The sequence below is a fragment of the Cervus canadensis genome, chromosome 10 (assembly GCF_019320065.1).
Source record: "Cervus canadensis isolate Bull #8, Minnesota chromosome 10, ASM1932006v1, whole genome shotgun sequence".
NCBI lineage: Eukaryota > Metazoa > Chordata > Mammalia > Artiodactyla > Cervidae > Cervus > Cervus canadensis.
Window position 1 is genome coordinate 40,551,631 of NC_057395.1, and position 22,493 is coordinate 40,574,123.

At 48.7% G+C, this 22,493-nt stretch overlaps 1 protein-coding gene, 1 long non-coding RNA gene, 1 other non-coding gene and 1 pseudogene across 3 annotated transcripts in view; 3 read left to right on the forward strand and 1 right to left on the reverse strand.

Annotated features, from left to right (window-relative positions):
* SLC24A3 (solute carrier family 24 member 3) overlaps window positions 1-22,493 on the forward strand; it is a 422,665-nt gene that overhangs the window by 84,125 nt on the left and 316,047 nt on the right. The gene's annotated exons all lie outside the window — the stretch shown is intronic.
* On the reverse strand, window positions 5-86 carry LOC122449094 (annotated as a pseudogene).
* Window positions 5,401-22,201, forward strand: LOC122447797. The gene is made up of 3 exons (XR_006271388.1): window positions 5,401-5,411; window positions 20,900-20,908; window positions 21,872-22,201. It is a non-coding gene; the product is annotated as an uncharacterized LOC122447797 (long non-coding RNA).
* Window positions 21,578-21,664, forward strand: LOC122449073. Its single transcript, XR_006271887.1, has one exon. It is a non-coding gene; the product is annotated as a small nucleolar RNA SNORD86 (small nucleolar RNA).

Consider the following 22,493-nt stretch of genomic DNA (forward strand, 5'->3'; position numbering starts at 1 on the left):
AACTGGCTTTTGGGAAAAGTTTTCAATTAGCAATAATTGCACCTCGGATAAACCTCATTGGCTACGATACTGCACTGCACAAAGCTCCTAATTAGCTTTTGTGTGGCCACAGTCTGGTCTTTGCCTGGGGTGTCACAGGCTGGACGGTGCCCAGCGGTTCAGCTCCATGGCCCTGTCCTAGGCTCCGGGCCTGCAGAAGGCAGGTCCCTGGGCACCCAGCCGGGGGCTTCTCTCTCACGTCCCTTCGTCCCCGGTGCCCCTCTTGGTCCAGCCCAGGAATGGCTCCTCCTTGTCTTCACTGTCTTGGGGAAAAATGTGAAAATGCATGGGAGAGAACTGTGAATGTCCTGCTAAGGTGTTTCCATAGACAGGAAGTTCTGTTGAGGGGTTAGTGAGTGGTTACTGGGCTGGGCAGGAGTGGCATACTTACATGGCTGTTTTATCTTCTCTGAAAACCATGAATTAGAGTCACAGACTCTCAACATGCCGAGACTCTTAAGAAATTGTGTGACCTAGCAGTCCATGTAAGTCCTGAGTTCCCTTTGTAGCACCGCCAGAAAGTGGTCCTCTGTCCTGTCCCAGGATGTCCTTAGTGATGGGAGCTCACCCCTCACAACCTATGAGAGGCCTTTTTTTCCCCCGGCACTCCAGGTTTATTACAGTTGTCTTCCTCATGCTAAACCAGAACATCTTCCTTTTAGTCATTGTGAGTTCTGTAAAATAAATCTTATACCTCTTCTGGCTGGTGTACCTGTAAGGTCAGCTGCCGGTCTTCTTTGTTTGCATTTCCTTCTCTTCAGTTTCTCAGCTGCCCCCCTCCCAGCCCTCAGCCCCTGTATGACCCGAGTCCACCCCTCACTCTCCTGATTACTTTATGGACCAAACATTCCTCCTCAGCTCTTAAAAATGATGTTTGAATGACACATGGAGAAGTTGGACTTGATACAGTCATGTTCAGGTGTTAGATACGATTATTACTATTTCAGATGTAAACCCAGCTTTCCTGAGTTAGGATGGAAATCCATAGGTTTTTTCCAGAGACATGGTAAGGGGACCAGGCATTTTTTTTTCAGGGACAAGGTAAGGGGACCAGGCATTTGTTGGGTGTCTCCTTGGAGTCAGGGCTGGGCTAAGTGTGCCTGGACCGAGACCTGCAGGATCTCCTTAATTTTCCTACCTTGCCTGTGAGTCAGGTGTCCCTGGGGCATCTGGGGTGGGGGGAGGTGGCAGAGCTGGAGTGAAAGCCTGGCCACGCCCAGGTGCCCCTTACAGCATCTCGCTCCTCCCTGTATTGAACTCCAGCCAGGAGCATAGTGTTGACGCATCATTTCCACCGGTGCTGGTCCTTGCCTGCGGGTGATGAACCCTGCCTGGGCAGGAGCAGGGCCGTCAATTCACGGTCATATCCCCAGGGTTTGAATTATTCCCTGCATGCCCCAAATACCTGTTGACGTTCATTCTTTGTTGAACAAATGATTGATTGAATGAATGACTCCTTGGAACGTCTCTGTGACAGTTGTTGTTTTTCACATTTTATCTTGAGAGAACAAAACCCTCAAAACTATAAGGGAAAATACAACAGATTCCAATGTATTTGCTCTGGGAATTAATAAATGATAGCATTCTTTAAATGTTGGAAGAAACATTGGAAGAAAAGCAGTACAAACCTAGACAGGTTATTAAAAAGCAGAGACATTACTTTGCCTACAAAGGTCCACGTAGTCAAAGCTATGGTTTTTCTAGTAGTCATGTATGGATGTGAGAGCTGGACAATAAAAAAGGCTGATTGCTGAAGAATTGGTGCTTTTGAACTGTGGTGTTAGAGAAGACTCTTGAGAGTCCCTTGAACAGCAAGGAGATCAAACCAGTCCATCCTAAGGGAAATCAACCCTGAATATTCACTGGAATTCACTAACTCATTGGAAAAGACCCTGATGCTGGGAAAGATTGAAGGCAGGAAGAGAAGGAGACGAAAGAGGATGAGATGCTTGGATTGCATCACCAACTTGATGGACATGAGTTTGAGCAACCTCTGGGAGTTGGTGATGGACAGGGAAGCCTGGCATGCTACAGGCTATGGGGTTGCAAAGAGTCAGACCTGACTGAACGACTGACCAACAACATTCTTTATTTGCTTCTAGTCTCTTTTCAGTTATTAGAAATACAACAGTTGCAGACCAGATGGACATTCCCTTTATTCACCTCCTCTGATTTTCCAGGTTCGGAAGCACCATCAGCCTTATTTTCAAGGTGGTTGACCTGTGTTTAAATTTTTTGTCTCCTGTATTTGTATGCATGAGCAATAAGTAGTATGGTTTGGTGTGCTTTCAAATTTATGTAAACATTATTCTATTAGACTGATGTTCTGTGATGGTATGTGCAAAATCATTCATTTGAACTGCTCTCTTGTTTTCCGTCGTATGACTTTGTTGCCACTTATTTGTCCATTCCCAGGAATACATATGTGCCTGTTTTCTGTTCCCTGCCATGGGGTGATTCCTACTCTTCTCACCCTAAGTTTTCAGGTAAGGGACTTTAGAGCCAGCAATTAGAGGACCCATCTAAGGTGTCACAGTTTTAACAGGTGCTTGAAGCAGAGAATGAACCAGACTTGTCCTCTGTCTCAGGCATTGGCTGTCTAATACCTAACACCTCTAACAGCTTCCTGAAGTTGTCTCCCTTCAGGAAAGGACATGATAAAGGTGAAGGAATTGGAGGAAAAGCTCCAGGAAAGAAATGACCAATTTTAGAGAAGAATGGAAATGTTTGATGCCCACTGAGGTCAACCCATATGTTTCATGGCAGAGAACAGACCTACATGAAGTAGGAGGGTCGCCCCCCAAATCAGGGTCTTATCTGTGCCCTCCAGGGTGGCTTGCTGGGCAGACAAGATGAGGGTTATCACCACCTTGAAGCTGACCCACATTTCACAAAAGCAGCAAGAAGCCCTGGTGAGTTTATCTCTCAGCTTAGAAGGTCCCTGAGGGATGGGACCCCTCCTGTCTTGGGTGATCTGATGCATTTTTCCATTTCAAAGGAACATAGTGTCACCATCAAGCAGATTTTGAAACCAGTTAACTTAGAGACTAATTACTTCACTCTTCATTTCTCTTTAAAAATGAAGGCTTTGAAAACATCAAGTTTTACAAATTTACCAAAAGACAGTTGAGTTTCTGAGGCAATGATGACCTCATTTTCCCTCCTGGAGGATGGCACCACTGCCTTGAAACCACCTGGCTTTGTTACTGGCTTGGGAGAGGCCGTTGGGCCCGTTTCGTCACTTCCCAGAGGAGTTTCCATTTCCTTGTGTTTCAGAGCAGATGCTGTTGATAAGCACCTCCCTGCCAGACCACGTGGACTGGGAATGGTGAGCCTCAGGGCTATTCACACTCTCTGGGGCCCCTCCAAGATCTTCTGTCTCATTTTTATTCATCATTTGATATGTGTTTTTATAAAGGGGGTCCCCAAATTGTGTAAGCTTTGACCCCAGAAGCCCTGGAAGTGCCTTCTTGTACATAAGGTTGTTGTCAAGATGCTGTTGCATAATTAGTGCATAGAAATTGTGAGCCGTTGTTGGGATAATTACTTAATGAATAGCATTTGCCCTGAGTGTAACCCCATGCCTGGAGCCCAGGTAGGGGCTCAATTAGTGACAGCTTTGGTTCCTCTGTTCTCCAGTTCTGCAGAGTTCAACTTTCCTAGGATCTCCATCTTCCAGGACCATGTGGGAAGGATCAGAGGTACCTGTCCTCCTTCTCGGGCCACTGCAGCAGGTTCTCTGTGATAGAACAGTTGAGAATCCTTCCATTCCTAGGTCTCCATCTGTTTGGTCTCTTCTTTCCCCATCCCCTAGCTCACCTGCGGGGTCTAGGGGGAGACAAGTGGTCTGCTAGACAGGGACACCGGGAGGCTAAATGTCATCATCTGTGCTTTTTCTCTCTCTCTCTTATTTTTATAGATGTATGGTTGATTCACCATGCTATTAACTCTTGTTACACAGCAAAGTGATTCAGTTACACATATGTATACATTTTTTAAATATTCTTTTCCGTTATGGTTTATCGCAGGATTTTTGGAGGCTAATTGCTTTACAGTGTCGAGTTCGTTTTTTTCTCTTCTTAGAAGACCGCGAATCTGGAAATCTCTCAACTAAAAGCTAATGGCAAAACATTTTACAGGAAAAAAATAAAGTTTCTGAGAGAGTGCCAGTTACCCAGCAAAAGCTGAAAAAGAGTTTCTTTGGGGAGGACAGGATTGTGGAGGAGGGTCCAGGAGTAATGAGAAGTTGATTCTGGGGCATCCTTGGGGCCTTGGCTTCTTAGCGAATCCACGCCTTGCAAACTTGGACCAGGATCTTTGGGCCTGGACTGAATTTGAAGACCTGATGAGTTATTTTTCTCTTTCCTTCTTGAATGCAGTGTGACAGTTGTGTTTCTAAATTTAACTCTTCCTGTTTTGGCTGCTTGTGATATTTGTTCACGGAAGACCTGTGTGGGATGAGAGCAGCTCTCAATGGAGGAGCAACACTGCCAGGAGCTGTCACATCCCTGGGGAAGGAAGGAAAAATATATATATTCTTACCCCCTGCCCCACACACCAGGGTTAGTTACTCAGACTTCCCAGTGCACCCCTTTTCTTAGGATCTCCTGAATGGTGTCTCTTTCCGGAGGAAATGTGAAGGATGGTTGTACCTTCTGTGTAATTCTGAAATGGTGAGGAAACATAGAACCTCAGTGAACAAGATAACTTGTTTGCCAAGAGCCTTGCAGTAGAATAGTCACCCCAGGAAGCTCCCCGAGGGCAGGCCTTCTTCTGGCATTTCCTGCACCTTCTCCAGGCCTTGGCACAGAGTGGGTTTGGGTTAGATGTTTGGGGGATGGGTGGATGGACAGCATGCCTGTCTTTGGAGGACATGAGAGCCCCACGTCAATGATGGTTCCCAGATGGGCTGGGTCAGCTCTGTGGATGAGGGCGGGCCTTCCGCCCTGTGTCCTCCTGCTCCCAGACTCATAGAGCTAATTAAAATAAAACAAATAGTAACACTTGAAAAATGTTCAGTAAGCCTGAAAAATAGGTACCGCCTGGAACATATTAAAAATGATTTCCATTTTCCAGCAATCTGGCCTAGTTTGGAAAACAAACCTGGGGGAGGGGCTTCCCTGAGCCACCAAACTTAGAAAACAGGCTCGTTGTTGGCGAGACTGGACACTTTCACATCAAAACCTCTGAGAGCTGCAGGAAATAACCTGCTTAAGTTCATTTAAGCCCACATTTCCCAAAACAGTTGGGCAGCAGAACCCCTTTCTGGTAATTTTGGTTAACTTCCTTGGAGTCCAGAATTCCAAGGGAAAAAGCACCTGGGGAAATCCCATCCAGGTGAATGTGAATTATGTCGCCAGTTGTGCTTTTCCGTTTAAGACTTACAGTTCCAACTATTTTCAAAGCCAAAGTCAGGTTGTGGTCCTTTGAAAAGTCTCATTCTGGGAAACTGATTAAAATTGACAGAGGTGCAGGTCTTGAGTGCCCAGGGATCCTCTGAACCAAACAGACATCTGTTCTGACCAAGTGGATGCTGGGTTGCTTTTGGTGTGTGCATGCTCAGTCATGTCCAACTCTTTGGAACCCCCATGGACTGTAGCCCATCAGGCTTCTCTCTGTCCATGGGATTCTCCAGGCAAGAATGCTGGAGCAGGTTGCCATGTTCTCCTCCAGGGGATCTTCCCAACTCAGGGGTTGAACAAATGTCTCCTATGGCTCCCGCATACTACTGAGTCATGTGGTTAACTTATCCTAATTCAGCACAAGAATATTTGCATTTTTCTTGTTCCTGATTTTCATGGAAACAAAGAAATTTTGAAAGTGAAATGTTATCATTTTTGTTTGTCATTATTGTCCCCTAATATCTACATGACGTAGACCTCCCTCCATAGAGGTATAAAAGAGGGACCTTGGGAAACAGACGGGGGCTTCCTAGGTGGATGAGTGCCTGGTCAGTTCTCTTCCTTTCAAACTGGCTGTGGCTTAAATTGTGGATGGAGCATGTTAAGCATATTTTCCTTGCACGCTGTGAGATTTCCTGATGGACTTTATTTGTTGAAAGGAGAAGGTCTCTTCGAGGCGTGTTGGCCAACCTGATGTTACCACGTCCTTGACTTTTTGTTTCTTCAGTTCCATGGGCTATAAGTGTTGCCCCAGTCACCCTTGCAAAAAAGAAAGCTCCTCCTCTGAGTGGCTGTGGCTTTGTTCGAAATTGCCGAAGGCTAAAGACACACTTGGAGTTCAGCTTTGCAGTCTCCCGACCACCAGTGAGAGGAGGTGACATCTATGGTTTCTTCCAAAAGCAGATGTTGAAGCCCCAATTGGCTGAGGGCTTGTCAGTATAGATTTTTCCCTACAAACCTTTGTGGAGCTAGTTTTTTATTAAAATGTCTGAAATCATCTGTGCCTTTTGGAATATGGAGTGGAAAAATACGAAACTGGGCTACAATACGCTCTTGATTTCATTGTGAAGGTGCCCATGTCATGACCTAAGTTTTTCAAGCCTTTAACATCTAGAAACGCAACAAATGTCTATTAAATACAGTGAATGAACTAAATGAAACATTCCCTCAAACCCCAGACCATTAAAGAAAAGGCGATAAACATTTGATTGATATCCTTCTAAAGTAAATTCCATGCATGCTTGCCTTCTGAGACCCAATGCACTGAACCTAGGTTGAACTTTCTCCTAATAAACTGGGGCCCTCCTTTTGTTGAGCAAAGAACATAAACTTTGGTGGTTTTGTTGTTCAGTCACTAAGTCGTGTCCGACTCTCTGCAACTCCGTGGACTGCAGCATGCCAGGCTCCTCTGTCGTCCACTGTCTCCTGCAATTTGCTCAAATTCATGTCCTAGGCAGCATTGTTCTTTGAGGCACTGGACTTTACTTTCACCACCAAACACATCCACAACTGAGCATCATTTCTACTTTGACCCAGCTGCTTCATTCTTTCTGGAGCTATTAGTAATTGCCTGCCACTCTTCCCCAGTAGTATATTGAACACCTTCCAAACTGGGGGCTCACATTCCGGTGTCATATCTTTTTGCCTGTTCATACTGTTCATGGGCTTCTTCTGGCGAGAATACTGGAGTGGTTTGCCCTTTTCTCCTCCAGTGACTTAAAATCCGGACACCTCCGTTTTCTAGCTCCAAAACTCGATCGGATTTCCTAATCTCAGAGACTGTCGGCTGTTTCATCTGTCTGGTGAAGGGTCTGAGCCTGTCCAAGCCAGTGATGGTGTTGCTAGTATATTAATGCAAATAAAGGGCCTCACCAGATGACTGGCACACTCTCTAGTCTTTTTCTTCTCAAAATGAAGCCCAAGGATCAACAGCAGCTTCAGCATCTCCTGGGAGTCAGTTTGAAATACAGAGTCTCACACCCAGCTGGGCCCTCTGACTAAGGGTCGCCAGGTGATTCTGTGTGCATCAGAGTCTGAGAAGCGCAGGCCCAGAGCTCCCATCTCCTACTTGGGAGAGAAAGCTCTGAGCCAACTTTAGGGAATCAAGGGGCTTTCTGGAAGGGGGCAGGGTCCTCAGCCTCCTGAGAAGTGGCCCACCAAAGGAGAGTGGAAACTGGGTCTGGATTCTTCTCCATGTAGGTGGGCTAACTTGAAATGGCCCTTTCTTGTTTATGTACCTGCCGCTCCCAAGCAGATGGAGGGTCATCGTTTGGGGGTGTAGGGACAGGGACACCTCTCCCCCTAGGAGAGCTGGGCTTCCCGCCTGTGTCCTGGGTGCCCTGAGCTCTGGGAAGATCCAGGTCATCCACCAGGTTGGAGTGGGGGCGCAGAGTGTCACCCTCTGGCCGCTACAGCGTCCATCCTCCCGGAGTCCTGACTCTGAACAGCGGGAGAGCCCAACAGGTCATGATGGCCTGAAGCAGAGCTAGGTTCAATGCCAGAGGTGGACCCTGGGGATGGACCTGACCTACTTGGTCCTGGGGAGCTGGTTCCACCCCTGGTCACCTTATCCAGGAGGCTCGGCATCTAACCGATGATTTTCAGTTTCTTGAACAGATGGGCCCTTGCCTTCACACTGCCCCTTCTAACATCATTCCAGGGGTCGCATGTGATGGTCAGAAGACAGAGGTGTCGGCCTAGCTGGGGGCTCATTGGCCACCAGGGGCTTAGGTCCACCTGGACCCGCTGAATCTGAACATGAGTCTCACACGATCCCGACGATTCCTGAGCACAGGAGAGTTCCACGGGCATCCCGCTGGTGTATGCTCGGCAGACGTTCTGTCTTCCTTTGTTAACCATTGTGTAGCAAATAAAAACCAAGAAGGCTTTGTGTGAGAGCTTGAGGAACAAAGTTCCTCAATTCTGGGCCAGGAATTTCGTGCACCAACTCCTCCCTGCCGGGTCCCAGCTGGGCTGCTCCAGGGCTGACCCTGGTCACCAGGGGAGGAACCAGGCTACTCTGGTCACTTGTTCCCCCCACTCGGCTGCTGCATAGAGCTGTCGCCTGTGTTGCAATCTTGGGGCCGCAGGAGCGTAAACAGAGCGTGATGGCGCAGTCCACATGTTACATAACCGCCCTGGAGGCCTGCTGTCCAGATGTGTGGATGACTGCTCCCTGCCCCTCGTACTACCTGTGTCTTTAGCCAGATTCTGCTTCTCTAGGGGAAAGACAAAGGCCAGCTCCCAGGATGGCCAGTGGGCTTTAAATCTTCTGGGAAAATGCCTTTTTAAAACTCATTCTAAGTTGTGTTTATTTGCTTTCCTGGAGTCTCTCAATTTTTTTTCTATTTTCCCTTTCTTCTTTCCTTCATCAAGAAGCACATTTTAGGGCCATTGGAGCCTCGGTTTTGGTTGCTCACTTGCTTGTGTGAATTTGAGTTCAGATCCTGGAGGACTTTGGACATGAACCTAAACCCATGTTCAGGGGCCCAGGGCCAGAGGAGAACCAGCCTTGTGTTGGGCAGCTTTTTGACCACAGGGTCCAGCAGTGATTTCTTGCCAGGCAGCGAATCCTTCCAGGACCACAGACAGGAAATGAGGACAAGGAGCTAACACACACACAAGACCCTCCTCCCTGACTCTGGGGCAGGCAGGCTGGTCTTCTGGTGGGGGTGGGGGGATTGAGCCCACAGGTCTCACTCCCTGAAGGTTGGGGCAGGACATCTGACCTCTTCCCTGCAGAGTGATGACTTCTCTGCTGATGGCGTGTGCCTGCCCAGCAGGCTCAGCAGAGGGTCAGGATGATGGCAGGGGCAGGGGAAGAAAGGTTTCCAGGAGGAGGCTTCTTTGAATTGACAAGCATCACCCCTGGGAAGACGATGGCATGCATCCTTGAAGGTGGTCAGGGGGACTAGAGCGGCCTCTTTTGCTTTAGCGACAGCACACAGCTCCCTTCTTGCTGCCCTGGTCAACACAGAACTCATCTTGCAGCATGTCTTTCAAGAGGATGACTCCAAAGAAAGGCGATTATAGTTGCCCGGGGTAGCCCTTAGCCCATCTGAGGGCATAACTGCCATGCCCTGTCTGTGGCATGAGGACTTTTTTTTCTGATTCTTTCATATGTAGTGCCTAATGAGTACTTTTGCACCCACTTCCTTCTCATGGTCAAATTCACTTTTCAAATACTGGAATAGCAAATGGACATGAGCCTATACTCTAAGAACAGTAAATTCAGAGTAGTGTACTGTCAGGCTGGAAAGTCGCCCTGTGAACCAGAGCACTTGATTACTTTATAAAGGTGACAAGGTTATTTGTGAGTGGTAATGGAGGTGGCCTTAGTTAAGTTGCAGTGTTGGAGGAGTACCCAGGAGGCTGAGACCCAGGGCTCCTTTTTCCCTTCAGCCAAGGGCTCCCCTCCTCCCCCTGATGTGTGCAAGGGATGTTGGCTGACTCCTGGCGGGTGGGCCGGTGGAGAGGAAGGCATTCCAGGAATCCATCCAAAGGTCCAGTTATATGGAAGCCTAGGACAGGTCAAGTATATATAGCTTTATATTTCTATCTTTGGCTCTTTTAAGTTAGAAGAGTCATTTAAGAACACACACTTAGCTTAGAAAGTCCAAACAGTATGGAATCCTGTGGAGTAAAAGTTAAATTCCTTTTCACGCACCTGTTACCTCCTCCCCGTGAGCTCCAGGGAGACAGTCATTGCAAACAGGACAGTGACAGGGTGGGTCCTTCAGGATCTCTTTCTGTTCATTTACAAGTGCACACAGAGAAATGATTAAAACATAGGTGGGAACATTTTACACTTTATTTGGCTATTTGCTGAACTGCTACCCCTGATGGGTTTTGTTTTCTTTCGTTTTCTGCTCATCTATTTGTCCAGACCGCATGTGACAGGGAAGGGCCTGGGCGAGGTGGTGGTTTTATTTCAGCCATTAACGTGAACAAGGAGATGTCACAAGCTTATAGCATCACACTCAGCATCTCAGAGTCCCACAGGCCACCCTCCGAGCAGGAGGGGAGTCAGAGCCTCCTCAGGAAGAGCTGGGGGGAGGCTGGTGCCCCCCTCACCAGTCTGCCCTGGGGCTCTACACCTGCATGGCCCCGAATGGGCCCCAGGTACCCGAGCGACTCTGGAATGCAGCCCCGTTCTGGGTCAGGGCCCGTCTCAACTCTGAGGCCCGGACTTGCCTCTCTGAGGCCTTTCTTTTCTCAGCTGACTTGACAAGTCAGAGGTTGAGGCTGAACTGAGAGTCTGAGGCGTGTGGTGTTCCAGCTCCCGCGTCTGGTTGGACACGCAGCACCATCTGCCCTCAGAGTCAGTCCTGGGGTTTCGAGCGGCTCTTGAACGTGAACCTTTCCTTCTGCCCTTTCCCAGCTGGTGGCAGGGAGGTGTCTCAGTGACAAGTTTAATCCCCCTGGGGCTTTACAAACTTGCTGGGTGACCTCCCTGCCCCTCGCTGGGAGGGTCTACGTTGCAGAGGGTGAGCAGAAGAGAGGGCGGTGCTGGACACGTGGGCTGAGGATACAAGTCCAGGTATCGGGGTGCACGGGGAGGAAACCCCTTCATGTGCGCACTTCCTGATGACGGGCATGAACCCGTCACCCTGTGCATTCATCCGTCATCCAGCTCAGCTTTCTATGGGGTTGGCCAAAAAGTTTGCTTGGCTTTTTCTGTAAGATGTTATGCAGAGGGCCTTCCCTGGTGGCTCAGTGGTAAAGAATCTGCCTGCCAATGCAGGAGACCCCTGTTCGATCCCTGGTCTGGGAAGATTCCACGCAGCAACTAAATAAGCCTGTGAGTCACAACTACTGAGCCTGTGCTCCAGAGACAGGGAGCCGCAACTGCTGAGCCCACGAGCCGCAAATACTGAAGCCCAATCACCCTAGAGCCCATGCTCTGTAACCAGAGAAGCCACCCCAGTGAGAAGCCCGTACACCACAACTAGAGAAAAACCTGTGCAGCAACCAAGACCTAGTACAGCCAAAAATAAATACGTAAATAAAATTATTAAAAAAAAAAATAAGATGGAAAAAAGCCTGAACAAAATTTCTGAACAACCCAGTACAACCGGGCACTGTTGAAGGACGACCGAAGTTTTTGACCTGCAAACTCTCTGCCCCGAGTTTTACTCTGGTTTCTTGTAGGGTCAAAGGTCCCAGGGCTGCAGACAGACAGTCTTCCTTCCAGGGCCAGTGTTTTCCAAGGAGGCAGGAAGGGAGCCTGGGCCCGTCCTTAAGCACCTCCCCCGCTGTTCTGGACACTTGAGTGTCCTTTCTCAGTGAGGTCTTCCCTGTCTGCAGGTTGGAGGGAGTGACTGTGGTGGGTTCTTGGCCAAGTAGGCTGCCCAGTTCTCCCACCTCCAGGCATGCTGCCCGTCCCATGGGCTCCAGGATGAGCGCCAGCCAAGGCTTGTCCTAACACAGCCTGGCATTTCCCAGGCTGTGGCCTGTCGGTGTGTCTGGACACAGGCAGAAGGCCACGTCAGACATGAGTTACGCATGGTGTCTGCCCTGTGCAGAAGGACATTCATTTCTTAGAACACTAACTACACTTTTCAGCATAAAGCTGAAGCTCCAAAACTTTGGCCACCTGATGCAAAGAGCCGGCTTAATTAGAAAAGACCCTGATGCTGGGAAAGATTGAGGACAGGAAGAGAAGGGGATGACAGAGGACGAGATGGTTGGATGGCATCACCGACTCAATAGATAGGAGTTTGAGCAAACTCCGGGAGATGGTGAAAGACAGGGAAGCCTGGCATGCTGCAGTCCATGGGGTCACAAAGAGTTAAAGGCGATTTAGCTGCTGAACAACAATGTGGGAAAAAGTGCTAAAGGAGAAATTTGCTTTGATTTTATGGGTTGTGGGGCCAAGCAGGCTGGCGGTCAAGACACCTGCTTTTGTGGTACCTACATCCTGTCCCGGCTGGAGGAGAGCACCTGGGTTGGTTTTTGTCTTTTTGCAAAGATGAGGTCCTTTGCGTCTCTGTGCTCAAACCTGCTCACCACACACCCATATCTGTTTCCTGTACTTTCACTTGTGAAAGGTTGGTGTCCAGTAGGCCTGTTTCCCCCTCTTTTATACCAGACTGGAAATGTTTTAAGTGAGAAATGGAAAGCGGGCTCTGGGCAGCCCTGGTAGGGGCCCCAGTGCTCGTTTTCCAGAGGGTGATGCTCTGAGGACCAGTTGTTGGGAGTGGGGTAAGCATCAGACACTCCCACTCAGGGGCATGGTGGGAGGGTGCGTTGGAGGGACTTTCCACCCAGCACCAAGGGGGAGTCAGTGAAAGGTGGTTGGAAGAGGTGGGGTCATGGGCCCACCCCATATAGTTTGTTGAATGGCTGGGGCCAGATCCTTGACCCGGCAGGGCTGAGGCCTCCCCTGCCTCCTGGCTATCATCAGGACAGGATCTCATGGGAGGGGCCCGGTGCTCACAATTTTATCAAGAACACAGACTGTGTGGACCCAGGGGCTCTGCTGGAGGGTGAGTGGGTAATCACAGCACAAGAATCCACAGTCCTCGTGTCCACTGTGCTCACAGGCAGTGGTGTCAGGGTTGCAGCCTCTGCCCACTAGCAGTGCAGCTGGAGAGGGAGAGGTGAGACAGAGGCTCAGGAGCAACCAGAGGCGGTAAGCAGGTCCCCCGAGATTACACGGGCCAAGGAAGGGAGGCTGGAACTGCCTTGGGGGTGTCAGGGCTGGACAACACGAGCGTCTGGTCTCTTGCGAGCGAGGACCGTGCTCCGTTTGACAGGGCAGGGGTTTCCTGTGTCATCTGAGCTGCAGTTCATAAATCACTCAGATGAAAAATCCAATCTTGAGAATGTCCAGCAGGACATTCAGGACCTCTGGGATTAAGTCACGTAGCCGGGAGCTGTAAATCAGCCAGAAGTGAAGTCACCCTGACTCACAGGAGGGGGTGTGACCCCACCTGACGTGGGCCTTGCAGAGGAGACGGTGGGGACGACCTCAGGCTGTCAGGACTCCTGGCTCTGCTAGCATCGCTTTGAAATGTGGACGTTCCTGGATCCTCCAGGGCTGGTCAGACACCTCCTGCGTGGCGAACAGGGTTGCCTTGTTCTGTCTCAGTGATGCTTGCGTTTCTCCTCTGCTCCCACGGTGACTCCTCCCTGACCGGCCGCATTTATAGAAAAGAGGCAAAAGGGAAAAGGGGTCTTCAGGGCCGATCAACCCTGCCAGGCCACCACCCTCCCTACCCTGACCCAAGTGGTAGGAGAGACCTGGGTGCCCTATCTGAGCCACACTGGAGGCCTGCCCACAGCACCTCACTCCTGCAGCCAAGGGGCTGCCTCTCCTCCCTGAGTCCATGATGGGTTCATGCCCTTTTTGGGGAGGTCTTTTTGCCTTCCCCTTCTTGTCAGGGGCATAGGATTGCTTTGCTGAGGGTGTGGTGTTTACAGGAGGAGCTTCTCAGGCGGCTCTAGTGGTGAAGAACCCGCCTGCTAATACAGGAGACATAAGAGAAACAGGTTCGATCCCTGGGTCAGAAAGATGCCCTGCAGGAGGGCATGGCAACCCACTCCAGTATTCCTGCTTGGAGAATCCCATGGACAGAGGAGCCTGGTGGACTGCAGTCCATGGGGTTGCACAGAGTTGGACACGACTGAATGACTTAGCATGCATGCACGCTGTTTGTAGAACACCTCTCTTCTTTACATTCCCGGGATCTCAGGCAGCTTGGTGGGGGTGTTCAGAGCTGCTCTGGGTTTCAGGGAGCAGGGGTTGCCTGGGTCCTGCCTCTGGCTCTGTCCCTTATCCACTCCGGGCACCTGGCCCCACCCCACCCATTTGCTCCTGCCTTCTTTCCCTGGAGTTGGAGCCCACTTTGCTCCCCTAGTGACGGGCTGGAATGTCGGAGTCTGCGACCCTGGAGCACCTCTTGCCCAGGGTCATGGCTGCACCGCCCTTGGGGGCTGCCCACCAACTCATCTGCTGAGGACACGGCTCTGCTGGCCACCTTAGGGGGAGAGGCTGGCGGTGAGGCTCATGGGGTAATGGGCGGTTGTGCCAGCAGGGCCCCTTCCTGGCCACTTGCAGGGTTGGAGGCCACCACGAGGGGAGAGGAATACCCTGTCTCCAGAAGAGTTAGTCGCTCAGTCGTGTCCGACTCTTTGTGACCCCATGGACTGTAGCCCAGCAGGTTCCTCTGTCCATGGAATTCTCCAGGCCAGGATACTGGAGTGGGTTGCCATTTCCATTTTCCAGGGCATCTTCCCAACCCACGGATCGAACCCAAGTCTCCCGCCTTGCAGGCGAACTCCTTACCATCTGAGTCACCAGGGAAGCTTTCAAGGTGGTTTCTTTTCCTTTCTAGAGGCAGCCATGTGCTGGCACACTGACCTTCCCTTTGTGTCCAGCTGTGTCCAGACCTCAGGGGGCAGCCACACAGAGTCCTGGTCTGGAGACGTGGGTGTCCTTACAGCTGTCCCAGCCCCCCCTCCCAATTTGCTATTGAGGTGGTCTCCTTTCCTCTACCTGGCATAGACCTACCAGGTGGTTTCAGGTTTGACCACAACACAGCTCAAGGACCCTGGGTTCCACTGTGTTGCAAGCTCGTGGTGGAGACACTAGGAGGGACAGAATAGCTTCATTCTTCACTGTGTGTGTGTGTGTGTGTGTGTGTGTGTGTGTGTGTGTTGTATTGCTAACATGTCTCAAGTCAGCATTTCCCAGCAAAACCGCCTGGCAAGGCAATCAGGGCCTCAGGCTCAGCGCCTTCTGGGACCTGCTTCTGGGAACCTGTTCCTGAGACACGGGTGTGTCTCTAAGGCAGGTGTGGCCTCAGCAGGTCCTCCCACCTCCCCGCCCCCAGCAAACCTGCCCCATTGCAGGTGCTCGCCTGCATCTGTGGATGCCCTGTATGCACCATAGGAAGTGCTGGGATGTGATGCAGAACAAAGTAGATCTTGCCCTGGAAGAACTAGGAGGCCAGAGTGGGGTTTAAAATACTCAACAGTGACAAAGCGCAGCCCTGACAGGTCAGGACTGGCCGCTGAGTCGAATGGAGCCAGAGCCCTGTTCTTATCCTTTGGATCGTGGGGACATGGGGGTGCGGTGCTGGGGGTGCTGAGGGGGCTCAGGGAGGCACGGGGCGGGTGCTGGAGGAGTTTCAGGGAGCAATTATGTACCGGGTGGTACCGAGTGTTTTGATACGTTCACAGTAGGTACATGGATTCATACTGCGTGTTCAGCCACTTGTGCCCACTTGATGGTGGGTTATGGGTCCTTCCAACTTAAGGGTTGGTGCACCAGGCTCACCAAAGCCATCGGCTCCTCCTATGCTTGGGGCAGGGTGTATCAGTGGGGGATCCCAGAGCTTCATCGCACAGACTCCCAAGTAGGCTCATTCTCCTGGGCCTGCCTCGCTCCTGGGCAGCATCAGGGATGGATTGGGAAAGCAGGGTCCACCCAGCTTGCTCACCTGTAATTACGTTCACTTAAACCTGTCGGCATGTCAAAGCTGCATCTGGAGCCAAATGTGTCTAAAGGCAAGCTGGCCCGGGCATTGCCGACGGCCCAGCCTGTGTTGCAGCCAGTTCTTGCCTTTGTCGAGTCCTGTCCGGCACAGGCAGGTCAAGTTGCAGAGGTGTTGCATATGTGTGTTTTGCGTTCCAGTCAAAACATGGTGATTTACCAACATCACAGGGGCCATATTATGAAATTAACGCGGGGGGTGCCTGCGTGGAGCTTCGAAGATTATTTCCACCTCATTTGAGAGACTGTTACAGAATCGCTGCTGTGAAGCTCCTGGGCTGGGACATCTGCTCATTTTTCTGGGAGGCATGCTGTCCCTCATTTGGCTCATACTGTGGCCCTTCCGCCTGGAGTGAGCTGCTCTTATGGATGCTGAGCATTTCTGGCTCTCTCTGTGTCTGTGTGTGTGATCTCTCTCTGTCTCTACACAAGTGTGTGTGTTTCCTCTGTGTGTTTTCCAGCCCTGCCAAGCAGTTCTCCAGTTCTAAGTGGACACCGCCTGGGTGTCCTGCAGATCTGATCCGATCCTCACACTGTCCACCTGGACACAGCACAGAGCCCACAGGTCACGGGCTCAGTCCATGAGGCTGCCCCCACTTCAGACACAGGACCCAGGTCCCAGGTGTCACCTGTGCTTCTGACCCACTGGCTATAAATTGGAGCTTTCCACAACCTCCTCCTTGGTTCAGTTAATTTCATAATTTGGCTTATGAAACTCAAGAGACATTTACTTACGTTTCCCAGTTTATTTTAAAGGTTATTATATGCATGAATTATATCTCAGTAAAAAAAAAAAAGTGGGGAAAGGGTATTGTAAAAGGATACAGACACATCCAGATGAAGAGGTACACAGGGGGAGGTCCTGCCCAGAAGCTCTGTCCCCATAGGACTGGGGTGTACCACCCACCCAGCACATGGACATGTTTACCAACCTGGAAGCTCATCAACTCAACTTGCTGAAGAATTTTGATAGAACTTAATCTGCAGACCTCGCCCTCCCCTTCCCTGAGGTTGGTGAGTGGAATTAAAAGTTCTAGCTCTCTAATCACTGGGTCTTTCTTATGAGTAACACCAGCCTGAGGCTCTCCGGGAACCCCACCTGAGCTCCAAAGGGGCTCCTTAAGAGTAAGAAAACCACTCCCATCACTCAAGAAATTCCAAGAGTTTTAGGAGCGTTTTGCCAGTACAGGGTTCAGGACCAAATATTGAACGTACATTATTATTACCTGCACACATATGTGTGTGTGTGTGCGTGTGTTAGTCACTCAGTTGTGTCTGACTCTTTGCAGCCGCACAGACTGTAGCCTGCCAGACTTTTTTGTCCATGGAATTCACAAGGCCAGGAATACTGGAGTGGGTAGCCTTTCCTTTCTCCAGGGCATCTTCCCAACCCAGGGATCAAACTCTGGTCTCCTGCATTACAGGCGGATTCTTAACCAGTTGAGCCACCAGGGAAGCCCAGGAATACTGGAGTGGGTTCAGTTCAGTTCAGTCACTCAGTCGTGTCCTACTCCCTGTGACCCCCTGAACCACAGCATGCCAGGCCTCCCTGTCCGTCACCAACTCCCAGAGTTTACCCAAACTCATGTCCATTGAGTCGGTGATGCCATCCAACCATCTCATCCTCTGTTGGCCCCTTCTCTTCCTACCTTCAATCTTTCCCAGGATCAGGGTCTTTTCAAATGAGTCAGTTCTTCGCATCAGGTGGCCAAAATATTAGAGTTTCAGCTTCAACATCAGTCCTTCCAATGAATATTCAGGACTGATTTCCTTTAGGGTGGACTGGTTGGATCTCCTTGCAGTCCAAGGGACTCTCAAGAGTCTTCTCCAATACCACAGTTCAAAAGCATCAATTCTTCTGCACTCAGCTTTCTTTATAGTCCAACTCTCACATCCATACATGACTACTGGAAAAACCATAGCTTTGGCTAGATGGACCTTTGTTGACAAAGTAATATCTCTGCTTTTTAATATGCTGTCTAGGTTGGTCATAACTTTCCTTCCAAGGAGTAAGCGTCTTTTAATTTCATGACTGCAATCACCATCTGCAGTGATTTTGGAGTCCCCCAAAATAAAATCAGCCACTGTTTCCACTGTTTCCCCATCTATTTGCCATGAACTGATGGGACCAGATGCCATGATCTTAGTTTTCTGAATGTTGAGTTTTAAGCCAACTTTTTCACTCTCCTCTTTCACTTTCATCAAGAGGCTCTTTAATTCCTCTTCACTTTCTGCCATAAGGGTGGTGTCATCTGCATATCTGGGGTTATTGATATTTCTCCCAGCAATCTTGATTCCAGCTTTTGCTTCATCCAGCCCAGCATTTCACATGATGTATTCTACATATAAGTTAAATAAGCAGGGTGACAATATATAGCCTTGATGTACTCCTTTTCTGTTGTTCCATGTCCAGTTCTAACTGTTGCTTCCCGACCTGCATACAGGTTTCTCAAGAGGCGGTCAGGTGGTCTAATATCCCCATCTCTTTCCAAATTTCCCACTGTTTATTGTGATCCACACAGTCAAAGGCTTTGGCATAGTCAGTAAAGCAGAAATAGATGTTTTTCTGGAACTCTCTTGCTTTTTCGATGACCCAGCGAATGTTGACAATTTGATCTCTGGTTCCTCTGCCTTTTCTAAAACCAGCTTGAACATCTGGAAGTTCACAGTTCATGTATCATTGAAGCCTGGCTTGGAGAATTTTGAGTATTACTTGGCTAGCGTGTGAGATGAGTGCAATTGTGCAGTAGTTTGAGCCTTCTTTGGCATTGTCTTTCTTTGGGATTGGATTGGATCCTCCCTACCCAGGAGTTGAACTGGGATCTCCTGTATTGCAGGCAGATTCTTTACCAACTGAGCTATCAGGGAAGCCCATATATATACATATAAAACATATTTATATGGGAAAATCAGGTAAAAGTATTGCAGACAAACATCATGATCCTTTGTCTCTAAACACTTAGGGCTGATCTCCCCATACATGAGTGCAATACTACTCAAGAAATAGAACAGCCACGTCAGAACCTTTGAAAGCAATACAAATGAAATTTTGAATCAAATTAAGACCTGAATCTCAGAAGCAGGCAAGATGATTAGTAATTTATTGAGCAGACATTTACCAAGTCTCTGGTTTGCACAGGTCGCTGGGCTTGGAAGTAAGGAAGCAGAGGGCAGAGGAAAGCCTGAACTGATAAAGATACTGAAAATATGTGAAGATCAAAAAAGAAAAAATGAAGAAGCTCATGCTGAATGACTTTGGTCTTAGAAAATTGAAAGCCATTTCTATTTCCAGGCTGTCAGATCATCTAGGAATCAATACAGGTCATCTTAAGGAGTAAGATCATCTTATGCCTTGAATCTCCAAGATGTTTGTTACACTTGAATGTGTTTAAAATAACTAAAAGTGTGTCCGAGAACAATGGAGGAAAGATGCTATAGAGTTTTATCTATACCTCATCTTCTTTATCTGTTCCTCTGTCGATTGACAGAGCTTCCCTGGTGGCTCAGAGGTTAAAGCATCTGCCCACAATGCGGGAGACCTAGGTTTGATCCCTGGGTCGGGAAGATCCCCTGGAGAAGGAAATGGCAACCCACTCCAGTATTCTTGCCTGGAAAATCCCGTGGACAGAGGAGCCTGGTAGGCTACAGTCCACGGGGTCGCAGAGTCGGACATGACTGAGCGACTTCACTTCTGTCGATTGACAAGACATTCCAGGTCTTGGCTTTTGTAAACAGTGCTGCAATGAGCACTGTGGTGCATGTATCCTTTCAGATCATGTTTTTCTCCGGTCTGTGCCCAGGAGTGGGATTGCAGGGTCATATGGTAGCTCTGGTTTTAGTTTTTTAAGGAACCTTCATTCAGTTCTCCATAGTGGCTGTACCAATTTACATTCCCACCGACAGTGTGGGGTGGGGGGGAGTTCTCTTCTCCCCACACCTTCTCCAGCAGTTGTTTGTGGATTTTTTGATGATAGCCATTCTAACTGGTGTGAGGTGATAGCCCACTGTAGTTTTGATAACAGCAAAATCTTTTTTGACCCACCTCCTAGAGTAATGAAAAGAGAAACAAAAATAATCAAATGGGTCCGAAATTAAACTAAAAAACTTTTGCACAGCAAAGGAAACCAAAGCCAAAGCAAAGACAAGCCACAGAATGGGAGAAAATATTCTCAAATGAAGCATCCAACAAGGGATTAATCTCCAAAATATACAAACAGCTCATGCAGCTCAATAACAAAAATACAAACAACCCAATCAAAAAATGGGCCAAAGATCGTCATGGGCATTTCTCCGAGGAATGCATACAGATGGCCAAGAAGCACATGAAAATGTACTCAACATCACTAATTATTGGAGAAATGCAACTCAAAAGTCCAAGGAGGTATCACCTCACATTGGTCAGAATGGCCATCTCAAAAAGACCACAAATAACAGGTGTTGGTGACAGCATGGAGAAAAGGGAACCCTTCTACACTATTGGTGGAAATGTAAATTGGTACAACTGTTATGGAGAATGGGCTTCCCTGACCTGGGTTCGATCCCTGGGTTGGGAAGATCCCTTGGAGAAGGGAATGGCAACCCACTCTAGTATTCTTGCCTGGAGAATTCCATGGATAGAGGAGCCTGGTGGGCTACAGTCCATGGGGTTGCAAAGAGTGGGACCACGATTAAACGACTAACACTTTCACTTTTATGAATAACAGTATGGAGGTTCCTTAAAAAACTAAAAATAGAGCTACCATGTGAGCCATCACTTTTTTTTTTCCTGATGTTTACATTGCCGCAGTTTTTTTTTTGTTTTTTTTTTTTTTAAAGCCAAATGTGTCAGTTTGAATGGACTTTTTGTAACAGAATGACCTGGAGCCATGTTTGACTATACTTGTGCTAACTGGTGGGTTAGCAGGGTAAGCAGGTCAACAACACAGAAGCCTTTGGGTGGTCCAGCCCAGAAATGTTCTAGGACCTGGAGGTTTCACCTAGTGGGGGTTTTTTTTTTTTTTTTTTTTTTGGCAAGGTTGTTTATTTCTTTTACATTGAAGACTTTCTTTGGTCAGGGCATTTCAAGAAGCAGTGGGATCAGGCCTTATAAAGCCAGCAGGACTAGACGGGCATATTCAGGTGACCTCCTACCACAAGGCCAGTAGCATCTTCAGGCTTCTTTGTGGGTGCTTTCATTCTGTATTCTATACCCTGAAGGGTCACCAGGAGAATAACCAGATGCTGAGGCCTAAGGGGAACTTTTCCAACCACTTACCCGTTTTATGGAACCTTCTACCAAAGGGGTGCTGAAAACCACGCTTGCCACTGGAGGAATTAAAATCAGTGCCTCATATGCCAAGAGGGTCGAAAGACTTGCTTTAGCTGGGAAATTGTTCCTTTGCTCTGTTTTAAGAATTATTTTTTATATCTTGGCCAACCATTTGATTGATGTAATTATCATCAACACCATGATTGGCATTCAAACACATCTACTTGGGGACTTCCCTGGCAGTCCAGTGGTTAAGACTTCACTTTCCAATGCAGGGGATATGTGTTGGATCCCTGGTTGGGGAGCTAAGATCCCACATGCTTGTAGCCAAAAAAAACAAAACATAAAGCAGAAGTGATGTAACAAATTCAATGAAGTATTTAAAAAATGGTCCACATCAAAAAAAAAAAAAAACTCCCTGACTTATACAGGCCTCTGCTATGGGGGTGATGGCCAGTCCTGGTGTCTTGAGTGATTCCCTGGGCCCAGCAAAGGGACCAAGTTTCCAGAGCCTTGAAGACAAGGGGTAACACCCCAAAATACGGACTTATTTTCCACTCTACCTTCATTGGCCGAGCAGCTGCCAAGAACAAAGGTCGCGTCTCCCGACACCTGGCAAACAAATGCAGTATTGCCTCACAAATCGATTGCCTCTCTGAGGTGCCCACCAGTGTTTTTGGGGAGAAGCTTTGAGAACAAGTTGAGGAGCGGCTGTCCTTCTATGAGACTGGAGAGATTCCCCGAAAGAATCTGGATGTCATGAAGGAGGCAATGGTTCAGGCAGAGGAAGTGGCTGCTGAGATTACTAGGAAGCTCGAGAAACAGGAGAAGAAACGCTTGAAGAAGGAAAAGAAAAGGGTGGCTGCAATTGCCCAGGCTTCTTCAGAAAATAGCAGTGCCCCGGAGGAGTGTGAGGAGACAAGTGAAAGACCCAAAAAGATGAAAAAGCAAAAGCCCCAGGAGGCTCTTCAGGAGAATGGAATGGAAGACCCAACTGTCTCTTTTTCCAAACCCCCAAAAAAGAAATCTTTTTCCAAGGAAGAGCTAGTTAGTAGTGATCTTGAAGAGACAGCTGGTACTGGAAGTCTTCCCAAGAGGAAGAAATTTTTTCCCAAACAGGAAACAGTTACTGACCCGGATGAGTCAGAAAACAAGAGGGTCCCCAAGAAAAAGTGGAAATTGTCCAAGGAGGAGCCACTCAGCAGTGGACCTGAAGAGGCTGCTGCCAGCAAGAGCAGCAGCTCCAAGAAAAAGAAAAAGCTCCGAAAGCTATCCCAGGAAAGTTAGAATGGACAACTTCCTAATG